General features: G+C 48.9%; 1 protein-coding gene across 3 annotated transcripts in view; it reads right to left on the reverse strand.

Moving 5' to 3' along the window:
• The window catches only part of CARMIL1 (capping protein regulator and myosin 1 linker 1), a 303,770-nt gene that overhangs the window by 194,141 nt on the left and 90,672 nt on the right, over nt 1–18,957 (reverse strand). The gene's annotated exons all lie outside the window — the stretch shown is intronic.

The raw sequence follows: 18,957 nt of genomic DNA on the forward strand, positions 1-18,957 counted from the left end.
CCCCAAGAACCAAGAGATTACTTCAGCTGAGTAAACAAGACAGGTCTCCGTGATCCTAAAATACAGAGATCTTACAGAGACACATGAGCCCCCCACACCAAGAGCCAGCCAGAGGAAGAAGCCAAGTACTCATTCACACTTTGCAGTTACAACCACCAGCCACACTGGCCCTCCTGCTTCCCCTTCTCTGTACAGCAACGGAGGACATTCGCCCAAGGCCCAGGCAGCATACGGACAATGCTTCAAGCTGTCCCCACTACGCTTCTCAGCGGGGCTTCTCCCAGCCCTCGGGAGAAGTTATGGAAGTTTCAATTCCAAAACCCAGCTAAGAACATCCGTGGAGCCCAGAGGGCCCCACATGCCCAGCAGAGGCTGGAAATGGTTTGAAGTCAGGCCTGGAACAGGGATCCCATGTCCACAACTGCAAAGGTCTAGAGGCGCTTGGAGGTCCAGGCAGGCCCCAGGGCCTTTGCAAGGAACAGAAGGAGTCTCCGACACTAAAGTTCTGATGGGAGAACTGGCTTTTTCATTTCCCGAAAAACCTCCTCGTCACTACATTTATTATTTACAATGCAGCGCACATACTTCTCTCTTCCAGGGGCACTAATACAAGCAACCCCCAGTCTTCCCGGGAATCTTACACCCACAGAACCTCCGCACAGAGGTAAAATCATAACCGGGTCATAAAACTCACATGCCAAAAAGGACTCAGTATCACCTGTGACCTAAACCCTCCTTGTTTACCGTCTCAGCTTCTAACCTGAGAGCAGGTCCAGAGAAACTCACCACATTTGCCAGTTCGTGCCAGCACTGGATTTGGATGCTGCGACCCCTGGCCCCCAGCAGATTATATCTCTACACCTTCCTCTCCCATGAGCAGTACGTTCAAAAGCCCCAGACAGGAACACGCAGCCTTTCCGGTATTTGGAAAAATACAGTTATCTCTGTGAACATTCCTGCAAAGGAAAAGTGGTCCTACAACATCCAGGATCATGTTACAAGCACAGCAGCGAGAACAGCAGCCGGTACTGTGGGGTACACTGTTCTAACAGGCTTGTCCCTAATCCTCACAGCGTCCTAACAGCTAGACACAGTTATTATCCCCATGTGAACAAGAAGAAACTACGGCCCCACAGAGATTGTGTAACTCGCCCAGGTGACCCAACAGGCAGGAGGCAGAGCTGGGGTTTGAATCCGGTGCGGTCTGGGTCCAGAGACTGTGCTTCTAATTCCTTATACGGACTCTCAAATTTCCAGAACCCACTTCCTTAATAGTCTACATGCATGCAAACACAGATGAGTCACAGAACTTTAAAGCCAGGAAGAAGCAAACAGGTAAAAGCGTCATGGGCAGGATGACAGCTGTTTGAGGATCAAAAGGAAAAGAACCCGTCCCTACTGGTCTGTCTGTCTCCGTCTTCTATCTGCCTACCTGATTCTATCTGTGTATCTCTCAGTCTGTGTGTGTTCCTCCCCACCTGCTTCCCCCCTTCCATGCCCTGCCCTGCCGTGCCTGCCACTGCCCCCCACACTCCCCAGCTTCTCAATGTCCCGCCCCTCCTCCGGGACCCTCCCCTGACTCCACTCTGCCCTCATCTCACAGATTCTCCCCTATACTAAGCCCTTGAGGCTTGTATCTTACGCCTATTGCCAAACAGTAGACACCAATCACAGAGGCAACACCGAATTCTGGAAGGCTACCTCATTTGTAAGACAGTCACAGAGACACTTGAAAAAAACGCGAAATAAAAATGACAAGGCACCTTTTGACACGGTTAAACAATGAGCACCTCGGTAATTAGTGATTACAAGGCCCCCTGTGTGAATCTAATTAATAGTCTTAGAAAGTCATCTCAAACAAGCATCCCAACAACTGACAGGCAGTGGCAACCGCCAGCACGGGTGCGGTCGGCCTCCTGCCCCTCTGTCCCTGCCGCACTCCGGGGAAGGAGGTCTCCAAAAAGCAGCCAAGGCCATCGGATGACCTGTCTGCCTTCTCTCCACCAGCCCTCTCCTGATCAGTCACCACAGGGGGCTTCGAGGTGCCATGGATAGGGTATTAACGGGGTCAGTCCATTTTTTAAAAGGGAGGATAAAAAAAACCCAGAACATTCCTATGGATTCACCTTTTGCATAAAGAGCAATCACCTCCTAACCATATGTAGACACACGACCTTCTACTGACCACTTCCGTCACTCAGGCAACGACAGAGTTTGCAGTCTGTGGTCCTGTGTGCCAACGCCCTTTCTTTAAAAATATTTTTTAAGTACACAGTGTCCTCTGGAAGTCGTACACAGTGTCCCCTGGAATTTGGACACGGGCCTAAAGAATTTGCTTGAAAAGAGCCACTTCCATGTGGGAGCCCAGGCTTTAAAGGAAGCAGCTTTCTGCCAGCTGGTCCCCATTTCTGGTGGTCATCTACGGTCCCCAGAGGCGCAAGGACTGGTCTTAGAGTTTGGGTGAAATCCTCCAAAGCCGACCCAGCCTTTCCCAAGACTATGCACACCTGTGAGCACAAGAGTGTAGCAATATTTTGCAGCAAGAGTGAAAAACTACAAACGCCACCATTCCAAGAATCATGCCTCTTGCTCCATCAATGCAAACTGGGCCAATAAATGGGGCTACATTCATGCTGGGAATCCCAAAGAACTTGTTCTCCTCGCTTTCCTTTTCAGCTCCAAGACTGCCCCAGGATGTGCGGTCTTGGGAGGCCTTACAGCGCATACACATGGCGATCACACAGGAAAACTCCTCTGCGGATGATCCTGGTAATAAGCACCACCTTGGTGCTGGGAGCAACAAGCATCTTGCTTGCAGGTGACCAAATCCTCCCATTTGCCCAGGATGTTTCTAGTCTGAGCACGGAGAATCCTGTGTCCCAGAAACCCAGGACCCTTGCTCAGCCTCCTTGCATGGCTTCTGGAATCAGGAAGGCAGATTTAAATTCTGGCCCTGCTACTCTCTAGCGGTTTTAACCCTGACAGAGTTAGTGAACTTCCCGATGCCTCAAAGTGCTCAAATGCAGAACAAGAAGAATATTCCTCTGTAGGACTAATGCCGTTGTGTTAAGTAAGATACCAGTGTAGACAAAAGCCCTAGCTCAGCGCCCAGACGGTCTTTCCAAATACCAGCTCTTCTACCATTAGAACTGATGCGATTGCATCTTAAATTTCGATTCCCAAATTACGATTAAGTAGTTACACTTACTGGATTTTTAAATAATAGTTTTTGGCAACAGAACAAAACAAACAACAGAACCCAGCAAGACTCCGAGATGTCCTCTGGGCTGAAATTTTCAGTTCAATGTATTTTCTTGCAAAGTTAAAAAAAAAAAAAAAAGTGCGGTGTGGGGGACATCAGGAGAAATATCTGCACTTAATCGAGGAAACTTAGTCACCAAGGGAAGGCTATAACTTCCCTCCATCTCCTCCAGGGAGGCCCATTCCTCCACAAAGGTCTTAGCATGCAAACCACATCTTCAACCCCTATAATGAATTTCCTCTCCCTTTCATTGAAATGCAAGCAGCAGCCTTGCTCCCTCTGAGGCTTCTCCGCTCAACTTCTAACTTCAAAATTTCACTTGGAAACATTTATAAAAATCCTCCCTACTGCTAAGACTCACAGCTTAGCAGAGAAGCCTAAATTTTCTTATGGAAATGATATATAATGAGGTCGGCTATGGAGCCCTCTTACTGCACACTTATTAAAAACAGAAATAAATACCCGTTCACCCTCTTTAATAACTCCATTGCCTCAAGCCTACCGCCGCACAGGTAATCCACAAATTCAAGCTGCCTAAATCCACATTCTCTCATGCAGATTACCAAGAATGCCTCTCCTTTAAAATTGGGCTCTACACCGGAAACATTCAAAAAAGGGTCTTATACCCCCAAAGTACTCTCTAATTTGCAAGCAAACTAAATGATGAATGCCATTTAATACGTTTACCCTCTTCCAGACTCCCAGCTCCAAGGGCATCATGGACAAGACCTTTTAAATCCAAGACACACACTTCCAGGGAGAGAGAGGGGCAGGTGGCGAGGACCATTATCACCACCGTGGAGTTATGAGTGACAGACGCCCACGGCTTTGTGCAAGATTGCCCAGAAAGTTGAAAGAGAATAAAAAGTCTCTCCTGGCCCTGAGCCTCTTAACATCCCACTGTACAGAGTCATGAACAACCATCACCCTCTCCAGCTAAAGCAGGAGGACGCTTCACCCAAAAGGAATACAAACAATACATCATTTTTGTGCAATTTCTGGCCCCCAATCCCTTATAAAACTGGATCACCACACTATTGAGTATCTGTCTCTCTCTGTCATTAATACATGTGCCCTAACAAGGCAGGATGGTCTAGTACAGGATCTAAAAATCACAGCCTATGGGCCAAATCCTGCACCCCACCTATTCTTATAAATAAAGTTTTATTGGGACACAGCCACGCCATTTGTTTGACGTATTGTCTCTGGCGGCTTTCACGTTACGAAGGCAGAGTTGAAGCAACAGAGGTGTTAAGGGCACACAAAGCCTAAATACTTACTAGCTGGTCCCACACACACACAGTTTGCCAACCCCGGGCCTAGCGGTTTGAAGGAAAAACTCTGCAGCCAGGCGCTTTTCTGCATTTCGGTTTGATCACGCTCTGTGTGACTTAGGCGAACGACTCAATCTTCTCTGTGGCCCCGTTTCCTCTTCTGTAAAATGGGAGCAGTAATCGTACTGCACCCATGGAGCTGTGAGGGCTAAAGGGTCGTCATACATGTAAAGCTCTCAGGAGCGTGCTCACAGATGAAAGCTGGCAACCGTGTGTATTTGTATAGCTCGAAATTACAATAAAACCATAAATGCCCATGACCGTGTTAAACGAAGACGAGAGTTACCCATATGTAGCCTGGGGTTAGCCCCAACCTAGCTGAGGGGCCTAACGGACCAAATCACTATCTCTGTGGACCTAAATGTCCCCGAAACTAGACGAAGAACGTTGGAAGAGATCCCCATGTCCCCTTTCTACACTTGGGGTCTGTGACTTAGGCCCACTGTGGGGCCCCCAGCTCCAGGACCCTGCTCCGCTCTGCTGTGTATGGACAGCTGGGAATGCAAGTCCCCAGGAAATATCTGCCGAGAGGAGTAATTCTTTCTTGGGCCCCACTCCCTGGAACGACAGATGCTCCCTCAACAGGGGAGCAAAGAAGCCACTGGAGTCGGCTTTGGTTCTCTCACACCTGTGCAAATCCCGTTCTTTTTCACCTGGTTATTCCCACCATTGTGCAGAAACAGTTTACACACAGCTCATCAGACACAATCGCTTCCTTCCCTCTGCGGTCCCACTACCGCAAGTTGTAGGGCATTACCGAAGCACGAAAGAAAACACATGTAACGTCTCTCCACAGATGAACATGTGGCTGCTTCAAAGCATCAATCCTCCTTGATGTCACGTCCTATCAGATCTTCTTCTCGAAGCCCCAGCTGACACAAAACTCTGGAATATATCACACTGATTCTATTATAAGGACACATTTTTCAAGGCAGAATTCTCCCTAGAAAGGGACCACCTTCTAGGCTATGAACAAGATGAGTCCAATACCCATGCCAGCCCCTCGGGGTGCAGGTGGGCTCACGTCAGACCCTCAGGGGTGGAGAATTCCTGCCCAGAGCTCTCACCCTGGGTGGGCGCTTGGGAAGGGATTAATCATCACTGTCCTGTTTACGTTCTAAATGAATTCGACAGAAGAGCCACAGCCATGCATGGAATACAGAAAACATACAACATGAACGTAACGGTCACGATAACCCAGTTAATTAACAAACCGTCTCCTGTGTCCTGTGTTGGGGAGCCAGTCTCTTCCTGAACATCTCGAGAGTTACTAGAACCCAATTCTTGCTAAAAATCAAAGAACTGGGAGGGATCTGGGGAAGGGTGCATCCAATTCCTTTATTTTACAGATGAGGAAGCAGACCAGAAAGGGTTAAAGGATTGGTCAGCATACATTAGAGTTCCTCTTTGTTTCAAGCAACAGAATTTTAAACACAAATTTAAAAAAAAGGGGGGGGGGTAGTTCTCATAATCCAAACAAAACAAAACAAAACAAGAAATGACCAGAGCTCCAGAAGGACAGAAACCAAATCAACTCTACAGATTGGAGAAGCAAAAACTGAGAGTCCCTTCTGACTGCCCCTATCAGGTGGAGGGACTCCGATCACTTTTCATCCATGTATAACCCCAGAGGTGAGGTGAGGACCTCCCATCCCAGGCATGGCATCCAACAGGGACCACAGAGAATCACTTGAAAGAAAAGACAAGTCACCATTAGGGTGTAGTGACAAAGAACACTGCTCCAGAGACAGAGAGCCCAAGGAAGAATTCCCGCTAGACCATTTACTAACAGCTGTGTGACCTTGGGCAGGTTACTTAGCCTCTCTGTGCCCTGGTCTCCTCCTCTGTAAGAGCATGGAGACAATATCACCTACCCAGACACCATATGTGAGGTACTCAGAACGAGACCAGGCACATAAGGGAGTCCAATAAAGGCATGTCCTTGGACAAGTTTACAAGGATAATTACAGCTAACAATGGCTATGTGGCAGAGCTGGGACAAGAAGTTCGTTTCACCGTCTTTTACCGGAATGCTGCTGCTGTGGTCTCTCCCCAGCCTGCACCATTTCACCTTCTCAGCCCATGTTTCCCAGCCTCACAGCCTCATCTTTCCAGCCAAGGAGACACAGAAGTCACTTCCTTATTCTTCCTCTTTCGTTACATTAGCACTGTCATCAAATTTAAAAAGTACAATTTTCTTTCCTCCTCTTGGAGCAAATTTATGAAATATTTTTCCACTTTGCAAAAGTGTGGTGGCATATGGTGGGGGGACTGATTTAGATTTAATGCTGCTACGTACATAATGAGAGAGATTCGTCATGAAATTCAGAAATAAGAAATTGGGAGAGAAAGAAAAGAAGACTGAGAGTGTATCAAGAAACCCATAATTTGTATTTTTATTTTAGAGAGCACTTGCACAAGTGGGGGAATGCGGAAGAAGGAGAGGGACAGAGAATCTTAAGCAGGCTTCACACCCAGCATGGAGCCCGACGCGGGCCTCGATCTCACGACCCTGAGATCATGACCTGAGCTGAAATCAAAAGTCGGATGCTTAACCTACTGAGTCACCCAGTGGTCCCCGCACCGAATTGTCAAACTGAGGGCTGCAGCCCATTGGCGGGCGGTTCAATCATCAGTAGAGCTTAACGAGTGTCTTCATAAAATGGACTAAACTAAACTGGAAGTGAAAAGAAAATCAAGTGCCTTACAAGTGAATACCATCGGCACTGTTTCATGATACTTCTGTTCCAGAGGTATCGGCGTGCACATGTAGGCATGCTTGCACACGTGTGTGTGCACGTGTGTGTGCGCACGCACGAGCACGCAGCATGCGTAGGAGAGGTGCCTCTCAAAACCAATACCTAACAGAGCCCTTCTCGGAGTCCAGGTTTCGAGAGGCTGATAATTCTGACTTACGACACCCGTAAGCACGATCTCCCACGAGGCTACGGGAGAGGTGGAGGCAGCGCGGTCGGGGGCAAGAACAGGGGCTTTGCAGTTAGACCTCGGGACAAAGCCCCGCTTTGCCATCCCATGAGCTGGGAGGCAGCAGGAGGTTACTTGAAGTCTCTAGGCTGCAGGATCTTGACCTCTAAGTTCTAAGGAACGACATTCACCCTTGTGTAAGAATTAAGGATAACCTCTCGAATGCTCAGCCTATAGCAAACATTAACGTAAACGGAGCCATTATAACCGTCCCGATGCTTACAGAACATAGCTCTGGAAGTGATCGCTAGGGATAAAAACTTGAGACCTAAGAGACGTGTGCAAACTTGCTAGTTAGGGACAGAGCCGAGCCTAGACACCCCGTCCCCTGGGCGCAGCTCTGTTCACAACACCTCAAACCGCGGAGGCGGCAGTGAGTCAGTGCAAGGGAGATTATTCCCATGGTAACTGCAGCCTCCCAGAGAATTAGAAGAGAATTTGCATTTCTGTGGCTGATGGAGTGAAACCTGCTACGCAGGAGGAATGGACTTTGGACTCTGACCAAAGTGGAGTCACTTGAAAACTCCCCCACTGCTCAGTTACATAATCCCTCTGAACCTTACTTCTCTTACCTGTAAAATGGGTAGAGCACAGCCTCTCCAGGAGAGTTGTGAGGATTACAGGGGCTAATTTGCAAGGCCCTAGCATTCTCCAGATGATGCTAACGCCCAGCTCAAAAATCTCTGGGCCTACCCCCACCACTTATGTCATCGGGGGTCAGTGACGCGCCCCTCCCCGGGCTCCAGGGAGCTACCAACCAGCCTGAGTCCTGACTCCGCTGCTCACAAGTGTGATTTGGGGACAGGCCTCTCTGGGCCTCACTTCTCACCTTAAGAGAAGGGATTTTAATACCTACCTCACTGCGGTTTGGGGGACCATTAAACAAGAGATGCCCGGAGCAGCGTTGCCGATAATAGGCACTGGAGTCCCCATCATGCACCCTGAGCGCCTCAGACGACTGCTCAGCCAACCCCAGGCCATGTTACCTATCGCTCAAGGTTGCACCACCTCGAGGATTTCTAATTCGGGCATCCCACTCCAAGGACAACCTTCTAATTTCTCCTCAAAGCGTGACCCGCGGGCCAGAGGGGCTGGCACCCCTTCCAAGCTTGTTAAAATGCAGAATCTGAGGCCCCGTCCCAGACCATGAGAATCTGCATTGTAATAAGATCCCCAGGGGATGTCTGTGCACAGGACAGTTAGCCAAGCACCTTGTTCCCTTACTCAGCTAGCCCACCACCCCGTTCTTAACCCCTGCAGGGCCTGGCCACTGACCCATCCTGCATCCGCCCTCCCCATCAGCCCCAACCCCTTCGTACCACTGAAACCTCTCTGAACCCATTCCTCCACTGTTAATGCCTGCCCTGTCCTTACATTACGCCCACAGAGAAAAACCTCAACTCTGGCTGAACCCACCCGCCTGCCTATCCCATGCCTGCCGAGGTAGCTGCCAAGCACATCTGGAGAAGGGACCGAACCCAGCAAACAGACTCCACGTCCTCCAACTGGGAAGATGGCTTTGCCTCCTACTTCATTGAGAAAACAGAAATGATGAGAGCAGAATCACGGACCAGCCCAGTCCAAACCGCCGCGTGCCTGTACCTGCAGCTGCCTCGGCCCGCCCCCTCCTCTCACTCTGAAGTGCAGCCGGGAAATGCCCACCCCTCCCCTGGGCTCTGGATTACATCCCACCCCCACCTGTCCTGGACCTTAAGCACGCCTTCCCTCCCATATCTAAATGTCCAAACACAGAGGGACCAAGATCTGGAGCTAGACCCTGGGTCCTACACACCTCTTCTGAGCCCAACTTCTCAAAAAAGGGTCTGCATTTGAAGTCTTTATCTTCCCACCCCAAATCCTCTCCCCAACCGTTCAAAGTGGGCTTCTGCCCCCACAGCTCCACTCCTGCTGGGGTCCGGATCACCTCCCGCTTGCTAAACCCAGCGTATGGTTTTCAGCATTTGCTCACTAAACTGCTCCTCGGCATGGCTCAGAGCTGAACGAGACCTCCCCTCCACCCGGGCACAGGCCTGATGATTGCAGTTCCCTTTGCCACAGGCTTTCCACCCGCCTCTCCGGTCACTCCCTGCTACCTTCCATCCTCTCCCACGACCCCACTCCATCCCGGATCCAGCCCTGCCCAGGCCACTCTGGGACCATCAGACCTATCTGTCCCACTCCACTGGGATGCTGCGATGTCTCTTTGACCCCCAAGCTCAGCTCGTCCTCGACTAAACTTGTGGTCTTTCTTCCAGAATCCGCTCCTCCTCCAACACTGTGAGCTCAGTGATGCGCATGGCTGGCCACACCGTTTCTGCAGCCAGAAACCCAGGCATCTCCACCTCCGCTCCCTACCTCATCCTTCACCCAGTTCAGTACCATCCACACATCCCCTAAATCCACTCACTTGTCTCCATCTCCACTGTGAAGACTCTGTTCAGACAACCCTCATCTTGTTCCTATAGCCACGGCAACTCCTCCTACCACTCTCGCCTCAGGAAGCACCTTGGTCGGATCCTGCTGGGCTCTGAAACCCACACGTTACCATATCCCTTCTCTGTAAGCTCTTCAATGGCTCTGAGCCTCACTTCACTCCCTCTCCTCCCCATCTAGCCACATTGGCCTTCTGCTGGTGCTCCCAAGGGGAGGATCCTGCCCCCACCTGCTTCAAAGCCCCCCCCCCACCTCCTCCCTTCTTTACCTTCCCCTTGTTCACACCTACTCATCCTTTGGTTCCCAACCTAAAGGACTTGCCTAAGACAGTTCAGGCTACAGCAGGCCTCCCTATCAAATGCTCTCACAGCATGTGCACATTTCCTTAGTAACACCTAGCACAATTTTAATTATTGGTGAAATTATGCATTTAATATCTCCCAGCCCCACCAGACTGCAAGGTGCCTGGGAGCAGGAACCGTAGTATCTGTCCTCTTCAAAGCTACATTCCGGTGCCTGGCACAAAGTAGGGGTTCAAGTACCCGGACAGCTCTTCCCCACCCTCTTTCCAGATGTGAAAATCCAGGATTTTAGAAAGTAAAAGGTTGCTACAGTCTGTGAAACTGATTAGAAAAATTCAGGCTTGCCTGTTTATTCCTGCTGCCTACCATGTAAGTGACACATCCTTCCTACTTACCAGGCGTGTACTAGAAGGGAAGTACCTGAAAATCCGTTGTTTGCAGCTCACCTCGACCCACTTCAAACACATCTACTAGCTAATTCCCAACTTACCTGTCAAAACGAAGAGCAACAGAACAAGAAAGGATTACCTAGCAGAGGAAAGGTCTAGAAGTGCCAAGTGCTGACATCCTGCCTTTCACCTACTGTGTTCAAAGAACATCTTCACTCACTAATTCGCCAGAAAGGCAGGTTCCAGCGCTAGCATTCAGCAGCTCCCACAAGCTGGGAAGGTCATCTCTAGCAACGGACGCAGGAGATGCAGGGTCCGCTTTAATAAATAATATCAGCTATCCTATGGCTTCCTGTATCTTGATTTTGCCCTCGCATGTGCCAACAGAGCAACAGAGCTAAATCTGCAAAACTAAACCACTTAGAAAGGGTGGGTCAGGGAACTACTGATGAGACAGATTTTATACAAAATACAAAAATAACCCTATGTTATTTTAGTGACAACTAACAGAAAATCTAAACATAAGGGAACCTACCGTTTAAAAGCAGGGCGTACTCAGAGGACACGCCAAAGAGAGGAAACCGTTTTAAAAAGAGAGAGAGAGAGCTTGTTTTTCTTTCTTGAAATTTCAGATAAAATGAGATTTGCTACGGGGAGAAGTGTTTTGCTCAGGCAACATAGAAACATCCTTCACCTAACTAAAGAATGCATCGGAGCACTTGGCTCAAAGTTTCGAGATAAAGTGAAACCTTGGGGCACAGCTTTTTAAGCCCGAATCAGCTTTGGTACAATGGCAGGAAGTGAGAAGTCCATATCCTCAGGCCAAACACCTGCTGCTACCGGGCTACACCCTTCCACCAGCAACTCAAGGCCCCCTGCCCTGGGGGGGACCAGCCAACTGTAAGTGCCCCCCATCTCTGTGCTCCCAGCCACTCCCACGCTCTCCCCTCTCCCCACTATGCCCCAAACCGCAGGGCGCCCCAGCCTGGCATCAGCCACTCCCCAGCGTGGGGTAAGGGACCCACCCTCTTATGTCTAAAAGTCACCTTCCCCCCGCCCCTCTCAGAGCAGCACACAATGGTTGGGTCCTTCGCACTGGGCCCCTACTACCAAATTCATCTCAGCGCAGTTCCCAGAAGGACCAAGACCAGAGCCCCAGGTCTCTTTCCCAAGTGGTCCACAAATGTCCCCTGTGTGGCCCGACAAGAGCAGGAGCAGGGGAATCACGGTGAGTGATTGCAGAGTGAGCCAGAAAGCAGAGCCTGGAACAGAGAAATCCTAGAGGAAGGGGCCGAGGGCAGGGTTACCCAGCAAGAGGCATCTTTGTGTTTCCCTTGTTACATGAAGCTCAGTTAGACAAGTGGCATCTGGTTCTAAAACACAGAACTCCCGGGGCGCCCGGGTGGCACAGCGGTTAAGCGTCTGCCTTCGGCTCCGGGCGTGCTCCCGGCGATCTGGGATCGAGCCCCACATCAGGCTCCTCCGCTGGGAGCCTGCTTCTTCCTCTCCCACTCCCCTGCTGTGTTCCCTCTCTCGCTGGCTGTCTCTCTCTGTCAAATAAATAAATAAAATAAAATAAATAAATAAAAATAAAAAAATAAAACACAGAACTCCCTTTAAATGCACCCACCTGATCCTCTTCTTTGTGCGCCTGCAGCACCTACCATCACTACCATTAAATATCTGAGTCAGTCATTCATTCATTAAATAATTACTGAGGGCCTACCCTGTGCTAGACACTCAGATTAGAAAGACATAAAGCTCTGCCTTCGAGCAGCGTATGTCCCACCGAGAGGGGACAGACTCTCTACGAATAAAAGAGCAGAACACACGGATGGTACGCCAGCTGATGAGAAGTACTGTGGGAAAAAACTCCCTAGGAAAGGAAACAGGGATTGCTGCGTGGACACGGGAGAGGGGTGGCGAGTAGCATTCTTTAATAGTATGGTGAGCCCTCATTATGAAGTGATGTTGACAACGTGTAAAAAGGAAGTGCAGGAATGAGCCACCCAGCTATCTCGGGCAAGCGTGGTCGGCAGAGGAATCAGCAAGTGCAAAGGCCCTGAGGCAAGATATGCCTGTGGTAGCAGAAGGATTCAAAGAAGAGCCCACTGCAGCTGGCAGAGAGTCAGCATGGCTGAGGCCAGAGGGTAACCAGGAGTGCAGGGGGGCTGTGAGATCCGAGAGGGCTTACGGGCCACTGCCCACACCTTAGCTTTTACTTGGAATAAAAGGGAAAACCACCAGAGGACTGTGAGCACAGGACTGAGGCGAGCTCTCTGACTGCCATGTTGAGAAGAGGCTGCGAAGTGGGTAAGAGGGTGAGAGTGAAAGCAGGAAACCCAGTCAGAAGACAACTGTAATAACTGGGGAGAGGTGATCGTGGCTGGGACCACAGCGGTCAGTGGGAGCGGTGAGAAGTGGCCGGATTCTGGATACCCTTTGATAGAGGAGCCCAAATGGATTTGTGGAGAGAGTGAACCTGGAATGTAAGAGATTATTTTGCTAAAAGGTAAGGATTTGATTTATATCCATGAAATAATGATGTAACAATTCAAGATAGAACACAATTAAGTGACGACTGGACTGGTCTAGGTAATATGTTATCTAATGAAGAAAATATTTACGCAGAGCAAAGAACTGGTTCCAGGATGTTCCGAGCGTGATTTTGAAGGGCAGGTTTGTTCCAGTAGAGAAACAAATGATGTTGTGGAGTGAGCCGTGCTTTCCTGCCCAACTACCTTGTGTTCTCTTTAATAACTTCGAAAGTACAGTTAAGATGGAATAACATAGAGCCAGAGATTCTATTTGAATTCTAAAAAGCAACGTTGGGAAGAAGGAGGAGAGGGGTGTTCTTCTGCCTTTCCTCCCAGCTTCTCTTCAGCAGCGCCATCTCATAGCACCTTCTAGAAATGTTCTAATATCTGGTCTCTCCCACACAGTAGCCACTAGCCACATGTGGCCTCTAAGCACTTAAAATGTGACTAACGTGAATGAGTCACTGAAATTTTATTGAATTCTATTTAATTTTAAATAATATAGCTCCTTGTGGCTGGTGACTACCAAATTAAACACTACAGCTCTACGGAAAAAAATCACTTCACCTTCATGGACGAAACATTACACTTTTTCTCTCATAACTAAATTAAAAGGATATGTACAACACAGATCTGTAAGACCTTTTTAAAAGATTTTTATTTATTTATTTGAGAGACAGGGAGAGAGCACAAGCAGGGGGAGTGACAGGCAGAGGGAGAGGGAGAAGCAGGGTCCCCGCTGAGCAGAGAGCCTGACACGGGGCTCGATCCCAACACCCTGGGACCATGACCTGAACCAAAGGCAGACGCTTAACCGACTGAGCCATCCAGGCGCCCCCAGATTTGTAAGATCTTGTTTTCATGATGCCCCATAGTTACCAACCGCTTCTCCTAATTCTGCACATATTCTTTGAAAACAAACAGTGGATGCTTGGTCTTCACAGTTTTTAAGCACATTTTCTGAGTTTCTGTTTGCAACTCTAATACCTTCTAGGCCATCACTCTATCAATGACATTCAAAATGAGATCTCCCTCCCTGAAGCATATTCAACGCTAACATCTTAAATATCACATTAAAATAAAGACAGACAGGACACTCTTATAACTGGACTACCCTCCTGCTCTAAGTTCGAAGCACCGTCCGGTACTGGTTATGTCATTCTCACCCCAGATCACCCTGAGTGAAAGGGCTGGTATTAGTACCACCATCTTTCAGCTGAGGAAATCCAGGCAGAGAAAGATTAAAGGCAGACCTAAGCTCTACAGTGGAAATCTGTAGGTTGGTCAGGACAGAGGAGCAGGAATTAGGAAGACATAAAGAGGGAAATCTGTTGAAAATAAAAAAAAAAAAAAAAATTGGTTCCCAAATCCCAATGAGCTGGCATGAACAGAGTTGGGTCTCAAAATGCCATCTGGATGAACAGAGTTGGTGGCAGGGCCGGCCCTTTGGGCCCCGTGTCTCAGACCTTCCAGGTGCCCCGGCAATGCCCCTGAGGTCCGGCAAGAGGCCGGCCCCACCACCGGACAGTGAAGAGTGGCTTGCCTGGGGCTGGATTTGGTGAGGTAGCCCCAGTGTCCCTTAGTCACCAGACGACCAGGCAACATTCTCAACGATTCTCCTCACCCAACAGCTACAGAATGAGCTTTCATTAACCTTGTTTTGGAAACACTCAAGCTAACCCTAGTTATGTCACTAAATTGCAGGGCCCGAGAGGTTAATAGGGAATTCAATCAGTGGAGAGCTGACCTTTGAAGTTGTCAGTGAAATGCCTTCATTTTGAGGATAAGGAAACTAAGTCCCAGGAACTCTGTGATATTTGCAAAAGAACACAAGTGCATTCATTTTCCACGCCAGCAAGCGTGAGTTCCTGTGTTGCGTACAACTGAGGTATGGGGCTGTGTCTCCTTACATTTAACTACAGTGTGCTTCTACAAACTACAGGAGTAGAGGATCATCGATTTCATGTATGTGTGCGTGTGTGTGTGTGTGTGTGCACATATATATGTGAAATATTCTATAACATATCATGACATTACATATGTAACACAATCATACTCATAAATTACATACATATAATTTAATATAATGTAATTTCCCCCCCATGAAGGATATTAAAATTGGTGATTGCATCCCTGAATGTTATTAAATCAGAGCTGAGTCACAACAACATAAAAGCAATGAAAAAATACATATATAAACCATTAAAATTATTTAAAATTGTTTGAGTATGTATCAGTTCCTGTGAAATTAGCATAAATATACCAAATATATTATGTTTGGAACCAAAAGTACTATTCACTATTTGGGAACTGTATAAAATTAGAACTGTATCATAAATCTTGCTTCTTGGAGATTTAGAAGGGCTTCTTAAGGATGGCACGGTTAGCCTAGTCTTTTAAAACACAGTCTGGGCAAGTCTGAACTGTTGCCCCCTCTTAACCAGCAGAGACATTCAAACCTTCCCCCGCCCAAGCGATAACTCAATACGCTATGCATAGGCAGGGCCTTTCTCCGTGCTGCCTGATGACAGCAAAGGTGGGGTTTCACATCCTCAGGTGGAGGAAGGCGTCCTGCTCTGCTCCCGCTCACCTGCCCCAAGAAGGCCTCCAGCCGGGCGGGACCGCCTGGCTTGTCATTTTGACAGCCACTGCTACAGAAAAACACATTTCCTTCACAAGTGGTGTTTTTCAAAATCCCCAAATGGTAAGTTTTGGAAGGACTCTCAAGATAGAAGTGCAGAAATTCCTAGTCTTAAAAAAATTTCGCCGATATCATTAAGCACAGCCACGCGCAGGGACGTACTTGGCGCAAAGCATTTTAGAATAAAGGGGGAGTATGGGGAGCCTGGGTGGCTCAGTCATTAAGCGTCTGCCTTCGGCTCAGGGCGTGATCCCGGCGTTCTGGGATCGATCCCCACATCAGGCTCCTCTGCTGGAAACCTGCTTCTTCCTCTCCCACTCCCCTTGCTTGTGTTCCCTCTCTCACTCCCTGCCGCTCATAAATAAATAAATAAATAAATAAAGGGGGAGTAGCCAAAACTCCATCATTCTACTTAAAATGTCTTTTTGATTTCCTGAGAACCCTTCCCGGCAGGAAAACAGATTCTAATTCTTCCAAACACAAGCAGAAAGGAGAAGCATCCAGGAAGATGAGTGTTGGTCTAACACTGAGACCCTAAAGCACCGAGCACGCACTCAGGGGGCCAGGGACTGGGGTGGACTTCACCTTTTCAGGCTTCCTTTCCCTTCCCTGAACAGGTTAGGAGGGATCATCACAGATTGTGCTAAATTTGCACGATGTGCACGGAGATTTTAAGGTAAAGGCAGAGAGGAAGAGCTTAAGAGCAGGAGTGGAGACCGCAGAGACGGCCCCGTGAATGCTGCATGCCCAACGATTCTTGCAGACATAATTGCAGGCCTGCGATGCAGTGCTTCTCAAGACGGGCATGCCTGCCCCAGCTTCGCCGCGTACTGGCTGTGTCTTGGGCAAATTATCTAGTTGTGAACAGACACGGAGCAGTATCGACTTCTCATGCATGCTGAGATTAAACGAGAGGATGTGTGTGAAAGTTTTTCGGCAGAGAGCCTAGCCAACAACAACAATTCAACACACATTAGCTGGCTGAGGACTAGAACAGTAATAGTCATAGTTCAGTCATAGTGGCTCTCTGAGAGGCAGAACTAAATAAATTTCTAACTCCCTTGACCTACTAATCAATCAACAGGGAAAGCAGAAATAAAGCATCCTCCGGACCCGATTTGGCTTTCGACTTCTCTAACGATTGAATGAAGGGCCCACGCAGAACAGGTTCCACCAAACCATCCCTTCATCTCATTACTGTTATTCTCAAACGTATTAAGTCAATGGCGTGTTCATTTTCTACTCATTAGAAGCCAGCATGTTACAGCTCCTGAATGTTCAGGGCCAGTTCGATCTCTGGTTTCGGTAGCTCTGACATGATTACAAAACTTGCCAATTCACAATGATTTCCAGAAACCTGATTCACGCCTAGTCAACATACACGCATGGCCCCAGAAGGCCTTTCGGGTCTCCTACCAGCCTCCCTGGTCAGAGGGACCATGGCCGTTGAGGGAGGGTCTTCTCTGGTGCAAGAGCAGACCGACAGCTGCGTTCCAGCAGAGCCCAAATTGGGGAGCCAGAGCCCTTGTGAGCAGATGTGCTTGGAACAAGTGCTTAGCCAGGGGCCAGGGCCTGTCTCAAGCCACAGCGCAGGCCTGACATTCTGGACCGCTCGGAGGAATATCAAAAGGTACGCCTTCCATCACTGCTTCCCCTCTGAGGAGCTGCCTGGGAGGGGAAGGAAGGCAGGGAGACATTTGTGAAGTCTGGAATGGAACTGCCCGTAACGTGGTGAGGAAGGCACCCGAAGCCTCGGGTTATAGGTCAGGAAACCAAGATGCAGAGAGGTTCAACTCCACTTGCCCCAACGACACAGATAGGAGCTAGAATCTGGACCCACATCCCTCAGCTGCCAGACCCATGTTCCCTACAAGCACCCAACAAGGTGAGCCTCTCACTGCCAACACTTCTCGTCACCACCCACACCGAGTCGTGGGGCTCACTCCATCCGTAACCTCATTTACCCTCAAAGTCATCTCATGTCGGGCGATGATTTCCATGCGCCTCCAAGGGCTTGTCCTTGTCACACTTCAGTTAGCGCAGCGTCTGGCAGCCCAGGGCCAAGGGCCTGACGCAAGTCCTCCCTCTCAACCCCGGGCCACGGCAAGCTGTGTCCTCTGCACGCAACGATCACATACATGGGCCTCGCTAGCGCCGAGCTTCCAAAAACAAGCCTCTTTCCACTAAGTCACGGGCCAGCCAGTAATTAGAAGAGGCACCGGCCTCTCATTCGAAGCACTTCACATTAGGAAAAGGAGTAACTCAAATTAAGGACCCTACTGACACCTCCCTGTCTTTGGGGGAGGAGAGAAACTACTTTAACATGAGGCCGATTTCACGATTCGTGAGTGAAGATGTTCCTTTGCCCCGGGTCATCAGAGAAACATGTGTGATGTGAATTCTGAGCACAACCAAGGAATTATCCCTAGTTGAGAGCTCTTGGAGGAATGGGTCCTAGTCACGAATTTCACGGGTCTCCCCACCAGAGGCACAGAGTTCCATCCATATTAGAAAAACATCAGAATTGTTTCATTCATTCATTTGTAAACAGTTCCTCCTCCAACATTCCCCTTTTGTAGTAATCTGATATTTGAAGACATGTCCTCTGTTCCGACTGCTTAGAAAATACTATATTCTTTTACCCCCAATATTCTTAAATCATCGAAACTTCCACTAAACGACAGCTGCCACATACACAGCTATTTAGAGAAAAGGAAATAAACCTGAATTCATCTCAACTCTGTGTGTTTAAAGCCAGGGTCTAATTTTAAGGGCCTAAACTTAAGATTTCGGGTCCCGTGGATCCTCCAGGAAAACCACGGCTGAGTGAGCTTAGACCTAAGAATGCTTTCGGAGAGAGAATGCCCAGGGAAGAAAAGGACTAGAGGAGAACCAGGCAAGGAGCCCCCCTTCAGCCAGACACACAGCCCTGCTCTGAGCTGACCAGACCGTCCCGCCATGCTGTTGCCTGATGGAAAACCACAGCCCGCCAAGGTCAACGCACACGGGGCCCTGTGATGGCCAGTGCCTCTCCGACGACCAGTGGCCACAGTGCATGTGAGACCACCTGTCTC

This window comes from Ursus maritimus, unplaced genomic scaffold, assembly GCF_017311325.1.
Source record: "Ursus maritimus isolate PB19 unplaced genomic scaffold, ASM1731132v1 scaffold_30, whole genome shotgun sequence".
In the NCBI taxonomy this organism is placed as follows: domain Eukaryota; kingdom Metazoa; phylum Chordata; class Mammalia; order Carnivora; family Ursidae; genus Ursus; species Ursus maritimus.